Source organism: Diplotaxodon limnothrissa, linkage group LG17 (assembly GCF_057381915.1).
Source record: "Diplotaxodon limnothrissa isolate DT_005_m linkage group LG17, D_limnothrissa_male_GT1.1, whole genome shotgun sequence".
NCBI classification, from domain to species: Eukaryota; Metazoa; Chordata; class Actinopteri; order Cichliformes; family Cichlidae; genus Diplotaxodon; species Diplotaxodon limnothrissa.
The window spans coordinates 32,049,645-32,074,836 of record NC_140612.1 but is presented as its reverse complement, the minus strand read 5'-3'; the positions used below and the strand labels follow the sequence as shown (position 1 = coordinate 32,074,836).

General features: G+C 41.5%; 3 non-coding genes across 3 annotated transcripts; all 3 read left to right on the top strand.

Annotated features, from left to right (window-relative positions):
* Window positions 1–4,084: 4,084 nt before the first annotated feature.
* trnak-cuu (transfer RNA lysine (anticodon CUU)) lies at window positions 4,085–4,157 on the top strand. Its single transcript has one exon. It is a non-coding gene; the product is annotated as a tRNA-Lys (tRNA).
* A 2,936-nt stretch (window positions 4,158–7,093) lies between these two features.
* On the top strand, window positions 7,094–7,166 carry trnak-cuu (transfer RNA lysine (anticodon CUU)). The gene has a single exon. It is a non-coding gene; the product is annotated as a tRNA-Lys (tRNA).
* A 4,846-nt stretch (window positions 7,167–12,012) lies between these two features.
* Window positions 12,013–12,085, top strand: trnak-cuu (transfer RNA lysine (anticodon CUU)). The gene has a single exon. It is a non-coding gene; the product is annotated as a tRNA-Lys (tRNA).
* The last annotated feature ends 13,107 nt before the right edge of the window (window positions 12,086–25,192 follow it).

Genomic DNA, 25,192 nt, shown 5'->3' with positions numbered 1-25,192 from the left:
AATGTCCATAGTGACATTACATAATAAGGAAAGGCTTTGATAAACAGTAACCAAACTTACAGGCTGAACATCGGCCAGAAACACCTTCTACCTTTGTTTTGGGCTCCTTAAACTTGACTGATCTTATTTCCTGTTTGATGTGCATTCTGTACGGGCGACTGCACTTAAATTGATGCTAATGGAGAGAGACTGAATGACAGAGAGAGAATCACCACACCTGTAACCAGCTGCATGCAGAGAAATGCAATTCCCCTGCTGGTCACTAATGGTACGGCCCTGCTGGAGTGGAAGCAAATGGCCTGGACCCAACCACGCATGATGGGAATGAAGAAGGGGAGGAGGATACTGGTCAGGCAGTGGTAGAGTGAAAGAGAGGAAGATGTAGTAAAGAAAGGTTGTATGAAGAATAGCTGCGATTTGCGATTTTTATTTGATCAAAGTGACCAGGACAAAAAGGAAATCCACAGAGGACGATGGGCAAGCGAGTGGGGGAGGATTCACACCAGCGCTTAAATGCCGCCTTCAACTGCCATCTCTTCGTAGCACTGATTATCTCCTCCATCTCCTGTCCTCGCATTCCTATCTCCCTCAGTTTCCCTCCTGCTGTATCCTTTCATCTCCCCCTTTAACCTCTCACCCCTGCCCGAGCCTCCCTCTCTTCTGCTCTGTTAGGTGTCCAGTATATCACAGAGGAGCCCCAGTGATGCAGTGCCCTCTGTCTGCGTTCACCGTTACTGCAGCAGCAGCTCGTTTGAAAACTTCAGCCTCTGTAAACCAGCAGAAAGTCCTCTGACGGTGAACATTTGAGTGCTGTAGCTTTAGAGCGTTGTGATTTATGGCAGCTGTGGCTGGTAAAGCCACATAAAAAACAATTATAAAGCGAAACAGCGCCATAAAATTGTGATAAACTTCAGATGTTACAGACAAGAAAGCAACTTGTGACAGTGTAAAACGTGATGAATGACCGTTTAGCAAGAGGCTGCTTCATATAAAGGCATTTTTTAAGCCGAGGTCCTGCTGTCACTGCACCACGACACGACAGACCCCTGAACATTAACTGAAGGTGATGACAAACACAATTCTGATCTCGATTCAGGCAGCATGTGCGCCTGACAGACAATGCGGCAGCTCAGCAGTGGCAGACGCTGATGTGAAATATATGCTGCCGGATGTGTTAAAATATGCAGGATAAAAAAATTCAGGGGCTAAGTGTTTTAACCCTTTATGCCCGAAGATTAGCAGGGTTTAAAAGGTTTGTGAGCTGCTGCCCAAAACAGCCACTGCCAACAGCTTTATGAAGCAGTGCTAGGATATCGTTACTGTTTCACTGCAGTTTGTTAATGCACTCCAAAGTACAGTCACTAAATTGTCTTTTTTAACAAAGCGTTTGCAGAGATTGCTTTGTCTTGATTTTCGTTTAAAGGATAATTCAAACTCTTTTTTTTCCTCTTTTCATTAACAATCTCATTAAAGAAATGGATTAAACAGTGACAGTGTTTTAATTTTAGCATTGTGAAATGATGTTGGTGAACAATTTACTCAATTAACTGCAGGCCCTGGCCTCTGTTGATGTTCAGTGCGGGGTATAAAGCAGCCCGGAGTCATAAAACCTCAAAGAAAGTGGACAAACATAGGTGAAACAGTCTCCTCGTTATCCAGAAAGCTCATTTGGCAAAGAGTCAGTGTCCTCTTTCTTTTTTCTTTTTTTTTTATAACGCAATGCAGTGCTCTGCTCCTGTCTGTCCAGTCTACAAAACCTCAGCAACAATCACTTCCTAATAAATCACTTCAGCCAATCAGTGATGGATGTGTTTTTGAAAAACAAAAATTGCGCACGTATTTGTGTGTAAATCAATGTCGTGTGCTCGCTCTGTGATTTTTCCCCCTCCCACCAGACAATGCACTAATGTTTTGTTGATCCTTCTGCACACACACACACACACTGCAGGCAAGAGTGTACGATAAACACAAGGAGGATGCTCAGAGGAGAGAGACTGGGAAAAAAGAAAATAAAGGAATTCTTGAAGAAAAAGGTAGAAAGAGGGAACAAAACAAAGATTCACGACTAAAATGACATTTCTTTCTTTTTTCTTTTTTTCTTTTTTGTTTTGCCATCAGAAACAAGATAGTGGGAATAAATTTCTGATTTAATCCCCCGCCCCTCGCCCTCGTCCCATGAGTGTGTGTGGGTGTGTTGACAGATTTGGTATTGCCTCAGTTCAGAGATTGGCTACAGAAAAACATACTCAGTAATTATCTAGAAAGAACACCTGGGCACTGGGAATCTCATTATATTGTAACCACTCCTCCAACACACACACACGGAAGAAAATACACAACAGAGTGAAAAGAGACCAAAAAATAAAGGATGATTTTTTGCATAAAACAGAAAATCAAAAGACAAGATGAAAAATAGCAAGAATTCAAAAAACACCTACATACACGGAGAGTGAGGAGCCTTTCTAGTTGTAAGAGCTTGAAACTCACTGTTGTGAGACTTTGTGGATCATACGCCGGCGTTTTATTATGCGGTAAGACTCACAAACAAGCGAAACCCGGCGATGGTGAAGGGATCATTTGAATTCATCTGTTGCCATTTCTCTAGCTGACTTTCTTTATTCCACGCGGTTTATATATTTTTTACAATTCTGCAAAGCACAAAGAAAACCGCAGTGACTGCAAAGTGATCCAAATCCGTGATGCATAAAACACAGCGCTGCAATTATTAAGTCATACAACACTCTTGTGTTCTCGTTTTTATTCCCTTCATGTTTCCTTTGATGTGCTGCAGTAGCAGATCTTCACCAGTAAGAGGCAGAGTTTCCTCTCATCTGACTGACTAAACCTCACTCATTACCATCACTCTTTCTTTCTCTTCATCTGGACTTGTGCTTTCCTCTGCCCTTTCTTTCATCCATCTCCCTTTACATCCATCAGAAACAGTGCTCATTATCAATTTTATGAAAATGTTTTGCATTTGCTGTAAACCAGCTCGCATCCTCCAAATGGGAGTCAAGTTGGGGGGTGTGCGTGTTTGTGTGTGTGCAAAGGAAAACCCTGCTGATGTGAACAGATGCATTCATTGCTGTGTTTTGACAGGCTCACAGCAGCCAGGGTGAGATTACCAAAAAGGGTCAACAAACAAGCGACCCACCAGACACACACACACACACACACACGAACTGTGTCTGGTCATCTAAGGTAACATGGCCAAAAAAATAGATCAGTGTGAAAAACTTGATTTTTTTAAACATCTTAATGACACAACAAGGGGCATATCAAACCTCTAAGCAAGTTTCTTCTAAGAGAGTTTATTAAACACTTCCATCAGAATAAAAAGTTCCAAGCCGATTAAGGACAGGGCGATTTATACCTTTTCAGAAACTGGTCAAACAAAACTTATCATTAAACAACAACAACAAGGGTCGTGGGTTCGAGCCCCAAGTTGGGCGCAAGATTTTAGAACACAACACCCCCTGCACATGTCCACGCCATCTAACCCTCTAACTAACAGGCCTTTTCCACTTGTGCTTTCACTCAGTTTCAAACGTTTTCCATTCAATTGGGTACCACCTGATGTGCATGGTTATAGCGCCGTGGCCAAAAGTGATGTCATATGTATGCCACAGACACACAACAATGGAAGACGTCGCAACGATGGTATTCCTGCGGCTTTTTGTCAGACTTAGGGACCATGGTGCTTGTTTTTATGTGGCCATTTTGCCATTGCTGTGCTTCAAAAATGGTGGTTTTGACTTTTGTGAAGGAGCATCTCTTATGACTCATCGAGTGACGCCACTGACTAACCAATCGGTGGCATGCAGTCTCTTGACAAAGCATTTTCTTCACTATCACTCTTGCTGCTATCCTTCTATTCAATTCAGTTTTGATGATCTAGCACCAAATCACAAAAACAACACACCCCGGGGGCTTTATATTGTAATGTAAGGTCATTTTATGTAAGGTAAAGACCCTACAATAATACAGAGAAAATGACAACAATCAGATGACTCCCTAAGAGCAAGCACTTTGGTGACAGCGGCAAGGAAAAACTCCCTACTCCCTACTATTAGCTGGTGCTACAGCCCGGCTAGCTCAGTCGGTAGAGCGTGAGACTCTTAATCTCAGGGTCGTGGGTTCGAGCCCCATGTTGGGCGAGAATCTTTTTAGAGTAGACTTCAAATAATTGAAAAACAGTATTAAGTGAGAATGATGGGCCGTCCGCACAACAGACATTTGGTTCTAAGAATGCAGAGCACCTCTCCGTGCACCGAGTCCAGCAGTAATGATGTATTACAGTAGAAGACTGCCATAATAATAAAGAGCAGAACTAACTGCAATGCCCTTTTATAAACAAAAGTTAATATAAATCAATTAAGAGGTGAAAGAGTTCAAACAACTATTACTATGTCAAACTGGTCTTGGATAGAGTCCTATGGTTAATGCTCAGTCCTATCACTATCCACACATGCTGACGGACATTTTTTTTAACAGTACATTGACATATTTTTTAATTAAAAATGGGAATAGGGAAACTGCTCTGCCTCATGAGTGTGACAGTCTTAATCTTCGTTGTACATTTTTTGACAAAAATAGAAAACGCCTTCATTAGGGTTTCAGCCAAAATAGTACTGAATCACTATTCAGTCAAAGAAGTACCGAGGCACACGGAGACTAAGAGAACAAACAAAGAGGAAACTAGGAAAGCGGGACAGAGTTAAAACGAAATGAGAACAGACCTACTGTAGTGAGCATGTGCTAAATAAAATGCTTGTTTGAGTTTTTGTTTGTGTATTGTCTATATCCTGCGCATATGTGTGTGACTGGCTTTCAACCTCAGTGCAGGTGTGTTGCTGATAGTTTTATCAGTGCTGGATCAGGGCAACTGAGGAGAAGGGAAAATGAAAATTTTGTTGTTTAGATTTACTGTATGTGCGGTAACACAGTTTTATTTCAAGAAACTTTCTCAGGTGTGCAGACTGCAGGTCCAAACTGAGGGCAGGGTAATGTTTCCAACACTGATGTCTTGATGTATTTTAAAGTAAACTAACACTGATAATTCTCAGTTACACAGAACTATAAAATACACAGTTTCACAGTCAGTTTAAACTTTTTTGCATTTAATTTGCATATGAAAAAACTACAAATATATGAAGGTGAAATTGGTCAATTTAAAGTGAAGATAAAGGAGACAACTTCTGGTTTCCTGTTTCCAGTACAGCAACCAGTCACGACAACCATACACAGGCATTAAACATCATCAACCGGACTTAGACATTTGAGTGTCCCAAAGAACAATATTACAATATGAACACCTACCAGATAATTACATAAAACATTGTCGATATGATGAAATGCCGTACAGAAAGAAGTGCTCGTGTACATTACACTTGCAGGAGGTGTTCAGCCACAGAAACCCACATCATGAAGTTACGAGCGCACTGTTTTGCGCTGATGTTAATGCCAGAGGAGGTTTGGAGCTCTGCAGTTATTGAGTCAGCACAGTGTTGGCAACTTTTACACACTATGCACCACAACACTGACAAATGATACTTTTGATGATAGAGGATTTTAATGAAAGGCTTCTAAATGAGATGAGGCTCCATGGTTTCTACATTTTGAAGGTTTCATGTTAACATTTTGGCCTTGTTGGTTTTGTAAATACTAGTTTCACCAACCGAAACTGAAGCAAACATTTACACACAACCCAGCAAAAGGTGACAGTTAGCAGACAGCCGTCCGCTACAGCTGCTTGTAACAGTACATCAATCGATCAAAGCACCCACGCCCTGATTTTAAGCTGCATCATCAAAATAGGTGAATTTTAAACAATTCACACGGTTATTATGAAGGGGGGAATTAGCTAATTCTTTGTACTAGGCTGTAAACATGCTATTTTCACAAGGTGTTCATGTTAACTGTTGAGTTTATGGGCATTGGTTCACTTTTGGAGCCTGCCTCAAGTGGCTATAAGAGGAACTGCAGTTTGTGCCACATCTGAGTTGCTTTCATTTTTCGACCGCAAGTTGAAGTCTCTTCAAAAGTGAAATAAACTGATAATTAATACTAAGAGTTATAGTCTATACTCATAGTTGGCTCATCATAAATTCTATTGTCATGGGTTGAAAGCATGTGAATCTATGGTGAGGAGAGACATTTTCTCCTTTTCCTAGTTAGTTAAGACACAACAGTGCTCAGTAGCTGCAGCTCCTCTGGTGTTGTGTGTCTTGTGGCGGCATGGTGTGCGTCTCTCTCCGTTGTACCAGCCGCCGGATTTATAAAATGGTTTCAGGCCCTGTCAAGTGCCCAATAAACCACTTTTACTATTAGTGTAGGACACAGCTAGCATACAGCTGCTGACCACTGACCATACACATCCGCATACGCTGACACACTGAGGCTGACATGCTCACACACGTACGAGCGCACAGACAAGCGGGGCCAGTCACATACTTGCTGGTCAGACACATTTTTAGGGCTGCTGGAGTCGGGATCTGAGCCAAGCTCTAACCCCATCTCACTCCACCCTGTTGCCCCGAATGACATCATGTCATATCCTGAACCGTCGACTCAGAAGGGCCAAACACACACACACACACACACACGCACTGCCTTCACCTTGTAGTACAGAACTTTTTGGAGCATCAGCCTTATTAAAAACTACAGCATTAATAAGTAATTTTTAAAACACTGTACCGCAGTGCAAACGATGCATGTAGCCACGGTAAGGTCCTCCTGTCCTGTTTTTAAAGTTTTCTCACCGTCACCATTTGAATTTTCTGCACGATATGACCTGAAACTAGTGCCTGGGGGCGCAAATACATCAGGAAATTACTCACTGAGGTCACAGATAAATGGCTGTTTTTCAATGGTCTTTTTGCAAGCACAAGAGTCGCCCCCTGGTGTCCAATAAACAGAATGTAGGCTTCACTAAACAGACCTAGAAGTTGCGCGTCTTTTATGCTTATTGATTTTTTTTTTTAACCATACCTGAGCACATCGCATGACCGATATCATGCGATGTGCTCGTGAATAATAGCACTGTAATGTCATATTACAATCAGTCACAGCATGTCTGTGCATTATCCATGCAGCCCGGCTAGCTCAGTCGGTAGAGCATGAGACTCTTAATCTCAGGGTCGTGGGTTCGAGCCCCACGTTGGGCGTAAGATTTTTCTCAAGTCAATGGAAAAACATGTACTTCCGTGAGATCATGTGCACACAGCTAATGTGGCAAATCATGCTAATCTGCATTTCACACCTCTCATAAATGAGGAATTTTGGGATGACAAAATAGTTTTTGCTAATATTTTATAGGGCATTTATTTTACAAAACAAAGCAACTTTGTTAAAAAAAAATGTGTCGCTCGGTTCGCGACACAATTCGTTTTTAAATTTTAAAAGAGTAAGTTGCAAACCTCTTCACTGAAATCAAAAATACATCAGGGGAGGACTGGAGGGTTACACACTGAGAAGAATTCCAAAGATTCAATACAGCCAATCAGAAATAAGAGTTTAAAACAGCAGCTCTTCAGCTAGAGAGCCGAAGAGGCCATCCTCTTCAAACTGACCACCATCTGTGTGTGAGAGAGAGTCCAACTTAGTCATTATGGCTCCTGGAAGGCTGAAATACACACACGTGTGTCACATAACACACTGAGTGCAGACAATCCATTCAAAAACTTAAATTTGATTATTTTCACTTTACATGAATCACATGTTTGAACAGCCACTTTAATGAAATATTCCCAATTCCTATTACTCATTCCCAAATCTACTGCTTCTGAGCACGTGGGACACACACAAACACACACAGACCTTCTTGAATGACCTTGAGGACCCATTTGTGCTTGCAGACAAGCCATCTTCTCAAATGTCTAGTGCGGAGACAAATACACATACTCACTTACTCCCCTTCCCTAATTACCGAGTCCCAGGGGATGAGACACTCAAGAGGCGCTTCAGTTAAAAAAAAGGTCTTTCTCACCAGTTAGAGGGCAGACAGGCGGAGAGAGGTAAATGAATGAGAAGATGTTCAGAATACAGATTTGCTGGCACCCAAGTATATTTTAACTGCTCCACAGTTTCCACATGTTACTGTTGCATAAAATCGGGTGAGTCTAAAAGTCTGGTTCACTGCTCACCAAACCCAAACCAAACCCAAGTGGAGAACATGAAGAAAAGTAAGAATAGATGAGGCACGTGAAAAATGAAGGTCCTGAGTGAAACAGTGAGGGGGATGGAAGAGAAAGAACAGAAGTTGACTGAGACGGGAGGGCGGAGGAAGAGAGATTATCTCTCTCTAATGGCTAACTTGTTGACAGCAACACTTTTCAGCACCCCTATCTACACATCTAATGTTACTATCTATCCTGAAACACACACACACACACACACACACACACACACACACACACACACACCACCTCTCCTCTTGCAAGGTTTATCAGCCCGGCTGTCGGCTCGGGCCACATTTCATGTGGGTTTCGGATTTTAAAACCATGAGAAACACAAAGTGAGCCGGAGACGTCACTGCCAGAGACGACCTCGACATTCTCTCAGCTCGTCTGCAGCCATAACATCGTCGAACATGAATCTGATCTGAGCCCGCTTTCAGATCCCAGGCAGACGGTTAAAAAAAACTCATCATCCTCTGCTAGGTCACCTTCTTGCAAACATGTCTCGGTTACAACACCAAGCTGCATTTGTCACCAGTTAATTTAACTTGTCTTTATAAAGGATAATAAACTGCTTTTGGCTGCTCCATTATTCACAAGGGGTCGCCACAGTGGATGGATGTGTCTGATTTGGCAGATTTTTTTAGGCTGGATGTCCTTCGTGACACAACCCCAAAGGTGGACATGTGAGAGTTTGAGGATTTATCCTCTCTCTTTTTCCTTTAAACAGAAATGTGCCACAATTGATTCTGCTGAAATATGAGTATGAATTTATTTCTGTTTTGTAAGGAATGAAAAAGACACATCAGCCTCAATAACACTGCTAGACTATACAGCTAAAGTTTAAGGAGTTTATTATGAGAGAACACTTAATGGATATTAAAGTTATCCATGAATTTGGGATGAAAGTGTATGTGAAGAACTAGACAATAAGGTTAACCCAGATGCTATTCTTTATGTTAAATGGTTTACTTTTCCCACTGTTAGTGGTCAACAGTCACCATAAAAACTTGAAAGTGCATAGGTCAGTGAGTGTCTCATTAACATGAACACACACAGAAACTTCTACATAAGGACACAATAATCTATATTATCAAGACATTTAAATACACTTTCATAGTGCTACGGAACATTTAGATCTCACTAATGAACAACCCACCCTTTATAGACACAAAAAAAGATAATTTTTTATTCAAAACTTGGATAGTCTGCTATGGTTTCCCATTTCCATGCATTGATTGCAGCTGGTCTCGAAAATACAGCTGTGACACTAAATTCAGAGGCCACAAACTGTATCATAAGGTAGATATTCAGTCAAAAAAGAAAAAGAAAAAAATAACATTCCAGCTGCTACATCCAAGACTTTCGCGCAAAATAGGGAGAGACTCCTGGTTCAATGAGTTTTGCGCTGGGTAGCAAAATTAAATGGTGAACCAACATTCCCTCACAGTTACAGTCGGACTTAGATGCCATCCAGTCCTCTGGTCCAGATGAAGGCAGAGCAATTTCTCTAAACTGAGAGAAACATTTGTGCAACATTTCGACCAAAATAGTTCTGGTCTGCACCGCAAAGCGAGAGGGCTGCCTTCATTTGGGCCGATGGGGTTGGCACACGCACAAACGCAGAAACAGACACACTCTGCATTTCACCACTGTCATGTGCAAGCCAAATTCAATGAAATAAGCCCATTCTGCAAGTAGACTGTGACAACGGAAACATCGAGGGGACAAAAAGTTCAAATGGAACAAAGTCCCAAATGTTTTCACACTGACTTCAGATGTCCTGTTCAGAGAGCGCAGGAACGGCGAAATTTCAAGTTCAGATCTATGATTTGAAAACCACATCCACTCTTGCAAAGTTTGAGTTTTAAAGTTTCCTCATCTTGTGGGACAAAGATCAAAGTCAGAAAAGAAACATGACACTGTAAAACTATCAGAAGTCATGGCACAATCACTGAAAAGTTAAATCACACACCTGAAATCCACCGCTAACATTCCCATTGTGTACTTTGTGTTATCACCTCGTAAAGTATTTAAAACGAATGCTCTTACCTGGTGTGTTGTGCTGGATTAACGTCGTTGATCGGTTGTCCAAGAAAACTTTCTCCACCCACCATCAGAAGCGCTAACGACCGAAAATTGTTACTCTCTGTCCGGTTGGGAAAGTGCAGACAGATCGCTGTTTTCAATGGAAGGAGATATCCCGTTCGGGAAGATCCCACAGCAGCACGCTTCACAGTCTGACTTTCACTCCTCGATGTCACACGAAAGTCGTTGTTTGAGTAAAGAAAGAGCAAAAGAACAAAGGAAAAAAGTTGATTTGTGGAAATGTACAGAGGTTTGCGACTGACAGTATCCAGAAGTCCCGACAGAAAAGAGTGGCACTCGCTGCGCTGTGAGCTGTGCTCTCAGCAACAGGTGTCAGAAATAAAGTGAGATTTTTTTCACGGCCATCACAAGTTTCCAAACACTCTCCAACTAATTACGCACGCAGGGAAAGGGGGAGGAGGAGGAGGAGGAGGAGAAGGTGGTGGTGGGGAGGAGGGAAGCAGAGGGGAGGGTGCTCCGCAAAGTTTTTACGCGTCGAGAAACAGAAGGAGAAGTGGAATGAAACAATAGAGCCCAGAGCGCGCTCTCTCTCTCCCTCCTCAACAACTGCGCTTATGTGAAAACTGCCCGCCTGGCCACCGGAGGAGAAAAGGAGACAGAGGCGTAAAAGAGGGAAAGGAGGTCGTTTTACACAGAATGAGAAGGAAAGATTCGCCTCTTTGAGAGTGTTTTTAACCAATGGGTCTCCATTTGGAGTCCATTAAACTCATAGCCTTTAAAACAGGGCTTTTACCCCTGAGTCTGGCCCCTCTCGCTATATTCTTACAAATAAACTTCACTGCAGTGAGTTTATAGGGCGAAAACTGTTGTTGGGTCAGCTATCTGATTGCGTTTCAATTTTAAAGGACTGTGTTTTATCAGACTGTGTGCACAACATTAACGTCACTTCAAATAAAAAATGATTGATCAATCAATGTAAAACACCCGGCTTTTCAAACTCCCGACAGAGTTGAGTGAAAATCAGCTCCCGATCTGTGCAGCGGACTCAAGAGTTTTTGCAGTACCGCAGGTTGTTAATGAAGTCATTTTTTGATGGCACAGGACTCTGGTAATTTTCGATCTTAAATAATTTTTATTTACTAAGAGGCAGGAATAAAGAAAGCACTTCTACAAGTAGAAAACATAGCAGCACGCCAAATCCAGCTTTATCTTACGGGAAAATACATTTAATAGCATAAAAGGTGTTGTGCCGATGTTTATCTGTGTGTTCTTTGTGTAATGTCTCTGCTTATAACGGTAAATAGATTATTATCAACAAACAGCTATATATAAAAGTTATTATACCTGCTTTATAATACAATTAAAAAGTCAATTTTTGGCTACTTGAAATATTTTTCTAGAACTGTTATGTTTGTACAGTTTCTGCTGCCCTCTTGGTCAGATCTTTCTTTAAAAATTTGATATTTTTAACCTTTCAATTACACTCTTTACCTGGGTAAATAAATCCATCCATCCATTTTCTTCCGCTTATCCGGGGCTGGGTTGCGGGGGGCAGCAGCCCAAGCAGAGAAGCCCAGACCTCCTTCTCCCCAGCCACCTCCTCCAGCTTGTCCAGGAGAACACCAAGGCGTTCCCAGGCCAGCCGAGAGATATAATCTCTCCAGCATGTCCTGGGTCTGCCCCAAGACCTGCTCCCCAGAAGGGCATGCCAGGAACACCTTACCCTAGAAGCCCCCGGAGACATCCCGGTCTGAGGCCTGAACTACCTAGAGTTGCGCCTTGTACAGCCCGGCTAGCTCAGTCGGTAGAGCATGAGACTCTTAATCTCAGGGTCGTGGGTTCGAGCCCCACGTTGGGCGCATCTGTTTTAGAACAAAATTAATTTGAGTTGGACCATATCACCACTATCACCCCCCATCCCTTGTATCCTCACAACAACCCCCTGTCATTGGCATTAATGCCCTTTGCTAATATATCACTAGCCAATCATGTCCAAGCTATCTCAGCTTTGCCTCTTCTCATTTTGATGCTCCTCCCAGTGGGACATGCCCGGAAAACCTCACCCATGAGGTGCCCAAGAGGCACTGTGGAGGAGCAGCGGCTCTACTCCGAGCCCCTCCTGAATGCCCGAACTTCTCACCCATCTCTAATTGGGTGAGAAGAAGGGAGAGGCCAGCCACCCTTCGGAGGAAGCCCAAGAAGAAGATAAATAAAGGTTATACAAAAGTCGCTTTTAACAAACTGATGGCAGCTCCTACAGGAATGTTATTTGTGGCTCAAAATGACCCGATATCAATCATGAAAGATATGTTTGACACATGCTTCACAGATTATAGGCCAACAAGTCATTTACAACAGTTTAAATACAGGCAAACACTTTTTGGCACGGCACTCTGGATACATTGTCATGATTATCCCATTTATACTGCAGACCTAATCTGCTCTGGAGAAGGTTAAGTCTGGAGATGACCAATCAGTTCTCTGGAAAATTACATCGTAATTACTGGAAGATTAGTCAGACATCTAGTAAGAGGGTAAGTAGGGGTAAGGGTAAATTCTTAGACTATCAGCTTTATTTCTTGATTTTTCCTCCTGGTACCTGCAAACAATTTTACAACTCTCTATTATTCTATATGCCTCAATATATAATCCTAAAACGTGGCTTATGCCGGTGGACCTTCTATCAAATTTTTCAAGCGCATAATTCCATGCTTTAATTTTGTTCTACTTATTCTTTACTTGCTCTCAGACCATTAAACACCACTGGGGTTGCAGATGAAAGAATAAGAATGCAAACTTTATCATGCACATCCAGATATAACCTTAACTCACACGGTCAGCATTTCATGCGGCCTTGTCTCCCTGCTTCAAACAGTATAAACTTCAGTCTTTTTTTGTAAAATCAGCCGCTCTGCTGCCAGTCGACTTATCCATGTCTGTGACTAGTCAGCCGCTGCAACACTGCCCTATTCGTCTGAATGGACTTGCAACTAAACTGATAAACCCTGGGTTAACTTATTCAGGTAATAACCACGTTCATGTGACCAGTCGGCCTGACTGCCAGCATTAGGGTAAGTAAAACGAGTTAACAGAAGAACTTGCTACCCAGTACAGAGCCCAGGACGTCCAAGGTCAAATGTACCAGAGACAAAACAGGTCTTTTATTTTAGCAGATAACAGAATGTCACAGAGCAAAAGCTAGGATAGCCCCTCGACAGGTCAACAGTCCATTATATAGCTGTGCATTAACATACGCCACCTAAAAAGCATGCTACAAGAAGATGTGTGTGTGTCCCTCTAACTCATGGTTCTAATCAACATTCGAAACAGATTCATAGCCCAAAGCAACGTGTGAAACCAGAGGGGTTAGTGAGCAATCTTTAACTTAAAGTCAGAGTTGTCTGTGTCAGGAAAGTGGTTCTCTTATTACCGAGGTAAATCACCATGGTTACTCATACTCAACCTGCTCGGGAGCAGGTTATGTTTCAGTTTAGAGCGCCACATTTTCACTGATTCTTTTATTTACAGCCTGTTTTAAGTGTGCATTGTCGACTGGGGGAAGGTTTATTAATGTTTATTAACAAAATGTTAATTTTATACAAATATATAAAAAAAATATATAAATATATAAATGTTGGATCTAATCTGCTGCTAAGGGTCTCTTATACTGCTGGAATAGTAGAGCACAGATTAGAAACTGGATCAGGATGTATATCACATATATAACTATTCAGTCAATCAAATTAATTTCACTTTGAAGGCAGGAAGGAAAAACTCCCTTTTAACAGGAAGAAACTTTCAGCAGTGTCGGGCTCAGGGAGGGCCGGCCATCTGCTGTGACTTTCTCTGAAGAAAAGCAAAAGGAGAGTTAATTATATCGTTTATCAAAGAGGAAACAGTCTAATCTTTAAAGTAGAGAGGGTGTCTGTGTAACAAATCCAAACTGGAAGCTGGTTCCACAGCAGAGGGGCCTGATATCTGAAGGCTCCGCATCCCATTCTGCTTTTAGAAACTCTAGGAATCGCAAGAAAGTGAGAGTGAAGTGCTCTATTAGGGTAATATAGTACTATGGGGTCTTTAAGATATGATGGGACTGATTATTTAGGACCTTGTATGTCAGGAGAAAGATTTTAAATTGAATTACAGATTTAGCAGGGGTCCAATAAAGAGAGGTCAGTATAAGAGAAATATGAGCTATTTCTTGTCCCTGTTAGTATGCCCACTGCAGCATTTTGGATTAACTGAAGACTTTTCAGGGAATTTTAAAACAACCTGACAATAATGAATTATAATAATGCAGCTTAGTGGTAATGAATGCATCAACTATTTTTTTTTAGCATGGATTACTGACCTATACTAGGCTATGAGACAGTAAGTAAGTAGGTTTAATGATTCAGAGCAGCAGTTATGTTAGAATAAAAGAGCAACATTACAATGTATTAACTCGAACCTGGTTCTGCTGTGTAAGGACCTGCCTTACTGTAGTTGTTTTTCTGACTGCTTCGGTTGTAGGTATACAAGTGAAAAGTGAGGCAACATCAAAGGACACTATGGCTTTGTATGGAGTCAGCATAAGTTTGTGGACTTTGTTGGTGAAGTCAGCGGATGATGTGTCTTCGGAAGTCCATATATACAGGGTGTGGTATTGCCAGGGTAAGAGCCGTACTAAGGTTGTTCCCTTTTAAGTTGTAGCTGTAGTTGTAGTTACTTGTGGGGTCTTCCCATATGAAGACCCCACAAGTAACTATGGTGCACCTCCCCACTGACTGGTAGTCTGGTGATGCTCTGGTCTTTATTTGGGGATGTAATAGGCTCCTTTTCTTGAATGGTGAGGTTGGACTTTTGCACTTTTATTGGACTTTCATTCTGATTTGTTCTGCTTCCGTTTGTGTTAGCTTATTATTTCTTATCACTGTGATGAGATCCATTATGGGCAGCTGTTGTGGAGATATTAGCTCTTTGGCGAGCACGTCCTTTCCACGTTTAGTGAAGTCCGTTCGATCCTGTCTGTCTTTAGTTTTTATTTGCAGTGTTTGTAATTTCCAAAGTTGTCTTTCTTTGCCTTTCATGTACTGTGCCAACTGTGCTTTGTAAAGTATGAGTGTTATGAAACATCTTGAAAGACTTAAAGAAGTCAAGTCGCCTATTTTCATCAAGCTTACGAGTACCTTGACCTGGATGACTAAAAACATAGAAAGACAAGAAAATGCTTAGACATTTTCCATATCACCAGCTGAAGAAACACAAATTTAGTGACAATTTGAGCAGAGTTTGCTGTAACTTTATAGCTGGACATCATTCAAAACATTTTCACGAAACAGAAATATCTGACTTTAAGCTTATGATTGCTCCCTAACCCGTTAAATATTGCTTTGTAGTAAAGACCTAAGAGGAGGTCACCAGCTCCAGCTTTTAGATCAAGGAGAGCACAAATTATTTTATTTAACCGACAACCCCGGTAGACCAATAAAACACTAAAATTAAACTCAAAATTCTGAAAACAAGACGTCAGAGTATATTTTAAGAACCTTTACTATTACATATTTTTTTTAAAAAACCCCACACATCATAGGTAATACAAGAATTTATACCACTGATTCAAACTCTTCCATCATTATCCAGGTATTTGTTGAAATATATATATTTTTAATCTAATCATAATTTATTTGTGATTAAGAAAATGACACTGCCCAACAGCATGCTGAACAATGGTGGCTTGGAAGCGATGAGGAAACTTGCCTGATAGACAGAGGGAGTTGGGTCTTGATTATGCTCCCTTGGTGACACAGACATGGATGGCTGGAGACCCGACAGCCAAGTAGTCACTCCTCTTATACGTCTTTGAAGTCCATCGCCTAAGGCACCTGCACAGCTAGTGCATTGTAATGTAAATTCTCCAGGGACAAGTTTCCATGTTCACAAAAAAGGTGCACAGGCAGACACTTGAACAGACCCTCATGGTCGCCATCTAATAATAAAATTGACATAATGTGGCGAGGCATTATAAGAGTCGCCGACAGAGTGTGTGACTGTTGCTTACCTAAAGGGCTGTAGGTAAAAGTTGCTGTCAGGAGAAGGCTTTGGACTAATACCTCACACCTAGTCACTGGGATTTGTGCAGCACATCTTAATCTACTCACCCATCCTGCAAACATGCAAGCAAAATTCTTCCAAATTCAACCTGGCAGGTAAAGCTATGTCAGGCCGTGCAATGCATTTGAAGTCAAACGTCGGTAAACAAATTCATTTTTATGCCTTTTTACTTTTTCTGAAGTTTTCTTTAAAGGCATTACACATGTTGCAAATCACCATCAAAACACTGGATTCACCTTTGGTTCCAATCTTCACAATAGAAACAATCTTTATAGTATCCAGACATGCACTGCATTTAACTGAGTAAATCCATTCTTAATAATAATAATAATAATACATTTTATTTAAAAATAGCGCCTTTCAAAGCACCCAAGGACACTGTACAACAGATAAAAACACAAAAACTGGAAATATACACAATAAAAGAATAAAGAATAAATCCATTCTTGGGCATGAAACCTTTGGTTAGGCAAATTACACATACCTACTACAAGCAACCTTTATCTAGCGTATGGTTTTATTTGATTCTATGCAGATGACAGTGATTGCTTTGTGTCATTTCATGAGGACACGGTCTACATCAGGGCTGCCCAATCCCGGTCCTCGAGAGCTACTATCCTGCAGCTTTTAGATGCATCCCTACTCCAACACAGCTGAATCAAATGGTTTGATTACCTCTTCAGCATGCCATCGTGTTTGGCAAAGGCCTGATAACAAGCCATTCATTTGATTCAGGTGTGTGGGAACAAGGATGCATCTAAAAGCTGCAGGACGGTAGCTCTCGAGGACCGGGATTGGGCACCCCTGGTCTACATGAAGCATTCACACAACTAAACCCCTTCTTACAAGACTTGTGTAGAGATTTGCGTATGACTTAACTCATTCACTGCCAGCCATGCTATTCTCACTCACGGTTCAAATCAAAAGTCTAGTCACCGTCAAGACAATAATCAACAACAACTAACTGTTTTCAACAGGACAGACACCATCACCCAAATTTTTATGTGGAACCAAAACACCCTGCACCACAATCTGTGAAACATGCACACACTGACACTGCCCAACTGTATGCTGGGTAATAAGCAGCTCGGAAGCCATGACGCTATGTGCTGCGTGAATGCGAATTGGCTGAAAACTTCGCTCTAAAAAAGGAGGAAAGACGGGAAAAAAATGTTGGGATTTCTGTGTTTTGTATTTTTCATTTCAGATTTATATACAAAACATGGCTTTGGAAAACCTATTCGAACTCTTCAACTATAATCAAGATATTTGCCGGGCTATCGTGTTATTATCCACCATGACCTGTAGTATAAATAAATGTAAAGTGTCAAGTCAGGAGCGGGATTTGAACCCACGCCTCCACCCGGGAGTTGGACCTTGAGTGGCTGCAACTTAGACCGCTCGCCCATCCTGACAACGGACACCTGGGAAGGCTACAGAGTCAGCCTGGAGAATACAAAGGTGAGAAGTAAGACACAAGTAGCGTCTTTTTTTTTTGACTCTGTTTTGGTTGTTGCGACACAAAAGCGTAAAAGAAGAAAATCTTTAAGGGATTGGCTGGTTTTTGTCTCGTTGTACAATTAGTTGTTGTCACTAAGAAATGTAAAGTGTACCCACGCGAAATCGCGGCCTTAGTCGTGTTTTTCCTTCGATCCTAACAAATAATTGTTCGCGCAAAGTTGCAAATATTCCTCGCATTTTTTTGAGGATGGTGAAATAGCCCTGTACTCAGAGGGGGAAGGTTTGAAAGTAGCCAATCCGAGAGCGTTACTCATCTCTTCTTACTGTATAACAGCATTTCCGCATTACAACAGTTTACTGCGTGTGGGTATTCTGGTAAAGCCACTGGGGAACCTGCCCCAGCTTATCATATTCACCAGCTATAAGATGTGAGTGGAGATTGAGAAGGGTGACTGATGGCTGGTGTTGAAGCCACCACCTCTGTTCAACAGTGGTTGTTTACAGATACTTTACTGATCCCACAAGAGAAATTGTTGTTGTGTGAGACTGTAGTCCAGGGTTCTTATTGTTAGATGGTAATTATGAGACAGTGTTTGTAAGGTCATTTTACTGGCCATTTATGTAAAAAGGGAGTGAATTTACCATCTTTTATTGCTTTGTGGTTGCAGCCATTGCTTAATTCTCTGTGAGTGATAATCATGGTCATTGTGATTGGTGTACATGTGCATATCAACAGTCATTAAACGGAAGACCATGAACTGGCAACTTACCTTTTTTCAGTTTATCGTTTTGGGAGACTGTGCGTAAAATGAATTTTTTCATGTTCGGGCGTGTGGCAGGCAGAGTAAACTTAAAATCACAGATTTATTTACACTGGCAAGAAGGACAGACGAACGGTATATGCACAGGACGAGACCAGGGAAGGGTGGACACAACTGGGGGACACAGCTGAACCAAATCTAACTGAAGAGACAGTGGAAGCAAAGCTGAACATTAAGAACACAAAATGAGGGACTGTTAAGATAAAACAGAAACTAAAACACACACTGACATCCAGACTACGACGCAAATCTGACCAAGACAAAAATATGGAGACATGACAGACCACAGGGGGACACAAAAGGATGAAAAACAAAAACAAGAAGGGATAAATATAGGGAGCAGGACAAACATGGGAACTAGACAGAACCAGAGAGACCACACACACACATGGGACAGGACCAGGGAGATAGAAAGGATGACAAATACTGAAACACTGAAGATAAGACATGGAGACAAGACTAAGACAGACTGGACCAAGGAACTAAAAGTAGAAAATAGAATACTCAGGAACTAGAACATAATTTATCTTATACTTTCAAAGAAAAAATAACAAATAAATCATAAATAAATCCAGAACAAAACTCAACATTTTGGGTCTTTGACCCAGTGATTTAATCCATTTTGGAATAAGGCTGTAATGTGAAGAAATGTGGAACAACTGAAGCGCTGTGAATACTTTCCAGATGCACTGTATGTATCCTTTACAGAAGTGTTTTTACCTTCAGCATATAAAAAAGGCATGGAACACAGATGCAGTATATCAAACCGCAGCATGAACCGGGCATTTTAATCAGTATAATGCTTCAGTTATCTAAGATTATCACATTTTCCCTTCATTGTTTCTGTGGGTGTGATTAAAAAAAGATCCATCCATCCATTTAATTTTATTTATTTGGCGCCAAGTCACATCAACAGTCACCTCAAAGCACTTTATATTGAAATGCGAAGAGCCTACAATAATACAGAGAAATCCATCCATCCAACCATCCGTCCATTTTCGTCCACTTATCCAATTCGGGCTCGTGGGTGGGTGGGGGTCTGAAGCCTAAACCAGCTGTCGTAGGGCGAGAGGCATAGTACATCTTGAACAGGTTGCCAGCCTGACAGCAGATGGTTTAAAGGTGAACAAAGTGAAACAGAGCTCTGTTAAAGAGGTGGCAGAGGTAGTCACGTGAAACCAAGAACCCGGACAAATGAAAAGAAACACAAGTGGACAGGCAGGGAAGGAAAAGAGGAGAGAAGGAAAATGTCATCGGTGTTGGAGTATGTTTGGGCTGTCAGCGGCTAACAGCTTATTTTAGGAGCTACACTCCGCTCACATTGTTTTTATTTCCTTTCCAAGGTTTTTCCTACCGCTCACTACCTCCTCCTGTCCCTTATGCCGAGCCAGCTCTCTCCATCTACTCCTCCCTTCCTTCTTTTCTCCATTCATTTCACCTACTGCTTATTTACTTTACAAACCATTTATTAGAGACAACAATACCACATCTGCAAGGAGCACAAAAAAAATGAACAAAAGACTGAAGCAACAAGCAAACCACAAGTGAGAACATTAATTATTGAGCATGAAAACCTAAAATATATATCCTGAGTGTGTTTGAAGTTGGGCTGCTGTTTGTTTTGGTGTCAACCCTTTCTCTCCTCTCTGCTTTCTCCTTCTCTCAGTCACCCTTTCAATCATTTTCTTCTCAGTCATGTGCGATATGATGTGTGATGATTGAAACCACATTGTCCCGAAGCCAGTGCAAGCCCTCCTCATTTCCTCTGCAGTCACTCACTTCTTATTTCTCCTCCTACTTTCCTCGTGTGCCTCCTTCCTCCCTCGTCTATCTCGTATGTGGAAAGGCGGGAGCGCTGCGTGGATTACACGTGTTCGCGTGTTATCTCAAGGACATCTGGGTTGTTTTTCTTGGGGTGCTGTGAACCACCAGTATCAGCAGCATCTTATCCACACATAAGCTCTGTAAAGAAAGGTGCGGCGCGTGAGAGTGACAAAAGATAGAGAAACAAATCCAAACAGGAGAAGAGATAAAGGATCGCTGCAAATCCCAAACACAAACCGATTACTCCGTTTTTATAACTGCATCAGAGCAATAAAAAAAAAAGAAGAAGAAGAAAGAAGTTTCCAAAGCACAGTAATTTTGAGCTGTCGGACTCTTGTGTGGCAAGCTCCTCCCCTCTGGTGCTCCCAGCAGGATAAAACAAACACAACTTCTGTGTCCCGCTGACTCTCTACAGTCATGTGAAAAAGAAGGTTTTCACAGGACTCTGTGCAGTCATGTGAAAAACCAAGCACACCCCACGATTCAGTAGCTTGTAGAACACATTCAGCAGCATTAACTTCCAGTATTTATTTTCTGTATGACTTTATCAGTCTCTCACATGGTCACGGAGGAATTTTGGTCCACTCTTCTTTACAAGGTTTTCTTTAGTTCAATGAGGTTTGCAAGCAATCGATTGCACAGCACTCTTAGGGTCCCACCACAGGACTTGAAGTTGGGCAGAGGTCTTGACTTTGGCCCATTACAGTACCTTAATTCTTTTCTTTTTCAGCCTTTTGTTCTGCTGGTGTTTCCATGGTTACAACATTTGCTTGGTGAGGTGAAAGGTCGGTCGTTTGATTCCAGCTGGACAGAACTTTAGGATTGCATCAGGAAAAGCAGCGGGTGTAAAACATGCAGAGTTACCCTTGTGACAAAATTTGTGGTTGGTCATTGAGCTTCATCTGCTCAAATCTATATAGACCATAGTCCATATGCACAGTTTGGGCCAATGTCCTGTTTCATGACCCAGTGTCAGCCAAGCTTTAGCTGTCAGAGAGATGTCCTCACAGGTGCACCGATGGCTGACTCAGAGGCTGCAGAACAAGCCCAAATCATCACCCCTCCACCACCGTGCTTAACAGTTGGTATGAAGTGATGAGTTGGTATGCTGTGTTTGGTTTCCACCAAATGTGAAGCTGTGTACCATAACCAAACAGCTCCACTTTGGTCTCTGACAAATGAACCACATTGTTCCAGAAGTGTTGTGGCTTTTTCAAATGCCGCTTTGCAAAGTTAAGCTGTGCCACATGTAGTTTTCAGAGAGAGGATGCTTTTTCTGGCAACCCTCCAAACAAGCAAAACTTGTCCAGCCTTTTTCTAACTTTTAACTAACATGCTAACTGAGGCCTGTAGAGTCTGAGAAGTAGCTCTTAGGGTTTTTGTACTTTCTCTGATCATTGGGATGAATTTGCTGGAATATCCACTCCTGGTGAATATTGAGCCATTATGTTGAGTGAATGATCCAGAACAACACTTCTGCTTTTATAGAGGTGCTCACACTTGCAAACGATACCAGGCTGCTGCTTACTATTTTAAGTCCTATGGAAGCAGTAAGAGTGAACTTAGTTTTTCATAGGATTGTATATCAAATACAATTTACCGCCACTTTATACAGATTTTGAACTAGAATGTTGTGATTATTATTTTTTCCTTATATAACTTGACGTATGGACTGGCAAAACCTGTTTTGTTACAGAGTTGGCCAGACTGAGACCATTAACATCATTGCAGTGGCACAGAAACAAAATGTTAACATTTTTAAATTGCTGAAGGACAAATCATCAACTGTTTATGGTTAGTCGGTCTTATCACTTGCACACATAAGCATACCTGTCATGTGAAAGTACACTGTGAGGTCTGTAGAGAATGATGCTGCCAGAGTAACTGTAGTTAATGAATGCAACTCCATTTCTATGATTTGTCTTTAGGCCTCTGAAGGGTTCACCCCTGGTTGTGTGGGATTGGCCCTGTGCTCTGCTGTGCTTCTCTGGAGCTGTTTCACAGTTTGTTTTTCTTTCTTTGCCAGCTTTAACAGCTCTCCAGATTCCTTTGTCCGTGGCGATGTGGGACAATACTGCACATGAGCAGCAGTCAAGAATCAAGGGGATTTAGCATTTAGTGTTGAAGTACTTGGAGCATTGTGTTTCCTGTGATGCTTGTGCTTTCTGTCGCGCACAGCCTCAGTTTTCCAGCCTGAATGCACACATGCGCATATTTAAAGAGCACAGATTTGTTGGACTGGAGCACAGATTTAGACTTATGCGAACTTGCAGGTGAATGTAGCTGTAATTGTTCCTTAAAAGTAAAATGATGTGGAATCATAATGATTGCAGCTTTTCTTTTTCCTCAAGTGAGGAATATCACATGCAAGCCTTTTGAAAATAATCTTAATATCTATATTTGAAAAGTGAACATTTAGACAACTTTAATATAAAAATATATCCTTCTTTAGTGCATATTTCTGATGTTTAGACATGCACTTTTGTGCACAGGGCAGGTAGAAGTACATTGTGCAAAGTTAGAGCTGTAGAAGAGATGGGATGAAGTGTTCAATGGGCCATGTTTCCACTCATTTCTACCTCCCTCCCCCTTCCTCTTTTTCTCCATCACATAAATCAGGGAGTCACTAAGGCGTATCTCTTTCTCCTCCTCTTTCTCGCTCTGTCCATCCCTCCTGTCTCCCTTCACTGGCTTTTATTGGGACAGTAGATAGAGAAAGCAGAGCAGATCCTCGACACACACTAACACACGTACAAAGCGTTGCCTTATGTGAAGCTAAGCACCAGCATGTATGCTACATTTACAGACTGCCAGGAGTTGGTTCTCTGAGTGTTGTGTGAAAACCAGAATGGCCATAATAACAGGATGGCGCTTTGATCCCTAAATAGAAATTCTTCACAAGTGAGGGCAAATGTCAGGTGAGGGTCGAGGTTCAAGGTCAGGCGAGCTGGGCAGGTCTGTTAAACCAAATTTTCCAGCCGAATGAGTCTAACAACTCCTTTAAACATCTGAGTCATCTTTTTGTGTTAGTTTAAATTTAACTACTGTGTCATTTTCAGAAAATTAGCTACAATTACTCATATACACTTACCGGACACTTTATTAGGTATACCTTAGTAGTACTAGGTTGGATCTCCCTTTACATTCAGAATAGGGCTGTGCGATATGACGAAATATATCCGATGACAAAATGAAAACATCGTTTCAAATTATACGCTATGGTTTGTTTTGTGGTGTTGCAAAATACACTGTTTACAGCAATATTTTTGCATCAGGGCACAGAGAATACCAGCATAGCCAGTGAAGATGAGGAAGAATCAGGTAGCTGCAAACAGAAGGACCAGTCAAAACAAATCAAGGGCCTTATTCCTAAACGAGGGGCTACCTTTGTAGCATGGACTTGGTTTGGTTATAAAAAGTGTGACACAAACCAGAAAACTGTACTATGCAAATTATGCTGCAAACCGGTCCCCACCACAGACTCAAACATGACAAACCTCTTCTACCACCTACGCAAGAATCACGTGAAAGAGTATGGAAAGAGTTATATAGTTTCATGCATCGGAGTCTAGGTACATGACGCCCAGCTGAAAACACCTCACACAAGTAGAGTTTCCCAAGATTCACAGAATTTACAGAAAAAGCACTATTTTGTGATATATATCATTATCGGGATGAGAAATGTCCTATATCGTGATATGAGATTTTGGTCATATCGCACAGTCCTAATTCAGAACTGCTTTGTTTCTTTATGGCGCAGATTCAACAAGGTGCTGGAAATATTCTTGGTAATCTGGTGACTGTGGAGGTCATTTGAGTACAACGAACTGTCAAGTTCAAGAAACCAGTTGATGATTTGAGCTTTGTGATATGTAGCATTAACCATCAGAAGATGGATGTAACGTGGTCACGAAGGGACGGACATGGTCAGCAGTAATACTCAGGTAAGCTTTGACATTTATACTGTACTCAGTTGCTATTTAGAGGCCAAAAGTTACAGATTAATACACCATCAACACGAGCCTGAGCCGTTGATACAAGGCAGAATTCCAAATTCGGACCCCCACCTTCCAAACGTTGCAGCAGAAATGGAGACTCATCAAGCGAGTCAATGTTATTTTTAATCTTCTACTGTCCAACTTTTGGTGAGTCTGTATAAATTTATAGCCTCAATTTCCTGTTCTGACACCCAGTGTGGTCTTCTGCTGCTGTAGCCCATCTGCTTCAACGTTCAATGTGTTGTGTGGTCAGAGAAGCTCCTCTGCATACCTTGGTTTTAAGAAGTGGTTATTTGAGTTACTGTTGCCTTCCTATTAGCAGACTAACCATTCTCTTCTAGTATGAAAATGTAGTTCAAACAAATCAAATCAAAATTTAGTTTAAAATGGTAAATGGCCTGTAGTTTATTTCACAAGATAAGAGAAATAGTTCAGTGTACACATGAAAAACACGGCAGAATGAAGGAGGCAAAGGGAATGGAAAGCTGAAGTCAGAAAAAAAGGACAGATCTACCTAAGTATGCTCGCTAGCTGCTGTGAAAGAAAGTTAGCTTTTATGAGTTTTTTATAGTAGTGGAACACAGTAGGGCTGTGTGATATGACCAAAATCTCATATCCCAATATAAGAATTCTATCGTCCTGATAACGATATAAATCACAAAAATGTAACATTTTCTGTAAATTCTGTGAATCTCAGGCAGCTCGACTTGCGGGAAGTGTTTCCAGCTGCGCGTCATGTAGCTGGAGTCGAGTGTTTTAACCGATGCAT